At 43.9% G+C, this 2,864-nt stretch overlaps 1 long non-coding RNA gene across 1 annotated transcript; it reads right to left on the reverse strand.

Moving 5' to 3' along the window:
* Positions 1 to 719: 719 nt before the first annotated feature.
* On the reverse strand, positions 720 to 2,804 carry LOC309331463. The gene is made up of 3 exons (XR_014151865.1): positions 2,700 to 2,804; positions 1,224 to 1,401; positions 720 to 1,113 (listed from the first exon to the last, which is right to left on the reverse strand). It is a non-coding gene; the product is annotated as an uncharacterized lncRNA (long non-coding RNA).
* Between the last annotated feature and the right edge of the window lie 60 nt (positions 2,805 to 2,864).

Raw genomic sequence — 2,864 nt, forward strand, 5'->3', positions numbered from 1 at the left:
CGCGTCCCTTATACAATGCTTACATGTTAACAAAACTCTGAGTGGTTTACAACACAGGCTGAAGCATCTTAAACCAACAGCAAGCAAACACACACACACAAAATCAGAGATGCCTCTCATAAGATATTGACATCTGTTGTTCCAAGGGTCTATATAAGATTATGGATTTCAAGAAATACTTTTATTTGTTTTATTGCATGCAGTTTATATAGTGCTTGAATGGAATGGGCATGCACATGCCATTTTCTGTTATGTAACCTACACCATGGCAGCCATTTTCAGAGCGGAGGCCATGACACTTTCTCAGGCTTCCAAATGTGCCCACCAGGCCCCCAAAAGTTTGATGATCCCTGATTTGAACACTAATCTTTGGCATTGTTTTTTTATTAAAAAAACACCAAAAAAACCAACAACATTGGATGTGAAGTGATGGACATGAGGCAGGAGTTGATAATGCAGGTGAGCTGCGCACAGGTGAGCTGCATGCAAGCTGCTGGCCAGCCCTGTGGAGCCTCCTTTTATTGAGACAAATATGCAAACCAGGCAGATACATTTTGGGTTGTGACCTTTACACATCTTCTGGTCCCGAGATTGTGGGCTGGTACAAAGTTATTTTGGCACCTGTTTCCACCGCGTCATTTTTTCCCCTTGCACAGTGTATGACGAAGGAGACAAAAGGTCTCAGAGACAAGGTTACAGACAGGGCACCTCAGACTACTGAGACTGCAAAAGGTTAGACAGAGGGAACGATGTTCAGACAGCCGTGGCTTTGTCTGTGAGGGGGGGGTGTGCTCCGCACCCCAAGGTCATGTGTGCACGCAGGCTGAGGCTGCCTGCGGGTGGGGAGTGGGCTCCCTGCGGACCCCACTCCCCACTCCACGATCATCCCTACAGGATGGTTTAACTACACACCCACAAGCACCACAATGTCATGCTGGGTTCTCTTCTATGGTACCCTCCCCCCATGATAATAAAGTCAAGCACCATCCACATTGAAAGTCCATTGGCAGTGTGTCCAGTGCCTGCATCGTAGTACCAAAATTGTTTCCTGCAATGTAGTCAGCAGATAACAAATTACAACACTATTTGTGCAGATTGATGCTGGATGACTTTCTGGGAGAAAGAAAATGAGACTCTATTAGCTTCAAATTCAGGGAAGAAACAAAATTAGAAGAAAGCTTTTGGGTGACGTTTCCATAGAAATCAGAAAAAAGGATAGAAACCTTTAGACGTGGCATCAGAGAGCACACCTCAGAGCGTCAATCTCGAACATAAAATTGCCTGCATTTAAGATTTCCTCTCCAGGTAACTTTGCAGGCACGTTTGGAAGCTGACAAAATGATGGGAGCTCTCGTCACATCTTTGCTAAAACCAGGCCAGCTTCAGAAGGAGAGATGCAATCTAGATAAGTGTGATAAATATGTGAAACGATTTCCACTGTTAAGCTACATAATAGCCAATTTCAAATTTTGCGTTTGGTTATTATTATTATTTCTTTTGTGCTTCTCATAAGAGGCATCTGGTTGGCCACTGGGAGAATAGGACGCTGGACAAGATGGACCATCAGCCTCTGCTTATGTGCTCATGAAACTTCAGTTCTACCTGTTGCCTCACCTTGCCTCATGGGTGGGCCAACCCTGGATTTATGCATGTCTCTTAAGGAACATTGTGGCTTTCAATGGGGCTTGCTCCTACACATTCCTAGCAGCTGGATCCATATCCTGCTTATTCAGAAGTCAGCACCACTGAGTTTTGTGGTACTTCTTTATTATTATCCATTTTATTTATTAAATTTTGTATGACACTTTTTCCTCTAAGACACTCGAGGTGGTAAACATGGTTCTCCTCTTCTCCATTTTATCCTCACAACAACCTTGTGAAGCAAGTTAGGCTAAGATAACACTATGCCACTATGATCAGCCAGTGAGCCTCATGGCCTAGTGGAGATTTGAATCCTTGTCTCCTCCCAGGTCCTAGTCCAACAGTCTAACCATTACACCACACTGTCTCTCATATGCTCCCAAGTAAGGGTGGAAGCTTGCCACCCTCATTGCTAGCCTTGCAACTGGAGCTGGGCAGGAGAGCACATTTAGCACTGAGGACTGCTCTTGATTTCACTGGGACCCAATTCTAAAGAAATGTGCACCCTTACTTTAAAACTGTAGACTGCCTTGGTTGCCTTGGCAGAAGGGTGATTTGTAAATACAATAAATAGATAAGTAAAATATTTTTGCAGCTAGATCCATGCATACTAGGAGCAAGTGCCACTCAACAGAGTTCACTTGCCTACACAAAACACCTTTAAAGCACCCACCACACACACAAAAATCCTGGGAGCTGTAGATCTGAGTGGTGAACTACAGTTCCCAATGTTCTTTTCGTATGCTTAAAGCTATGGCGTTCCTACATAGACAAATGCCTGTTTTGTTTGGTTACTTTGAGCTTGGATCCGCATTAAGGCTTCGTAAACGCAGAACAAAGCTTACAGCAGAATCGATTATATGTACAGATAGGTAGCTGTGTTGGTCTGCCATAGTCAAAACAAAATAAAAAAATTCCTTCCAGTAGCACCTTAAAGACCAACTAAGTTACCTAGAACTAACTTAGTTGGTCTTTAAGGTGCTACTGGAAGGAATTTTTTTATTTTGTTTCGATTGTGTGTGTGTGTGTATTATACATACACACATGTCCAGTAGCACCTTAGAGACCAACTAAGTTTGTTCTTGGTATAAGCTTTCGTGTGCATGCACACTGAAATCGGGAGGTGAAGAGTTAATAGGAGGAAAGAGGGCGTGGCTTGCTCGAGTCAGGAGCGGAGACACGGCCTTGCCTGCTTCCAAAGAACCTTAGGACGAGCGGTGACG

Source organism: Podarcis erhardii, assembly GCF_964252035.2.
Source record: "Podarcis erhardii genome assembly, chromosome: 16".
In the NCBI taxonomy this organism is placed as follows: domain Eukaryota; kingdom Metazoa; phylum Chordata; class Lepidosauria; order Squamata; family Lacertidae; genus Podarcis; species Podarcis erhardii.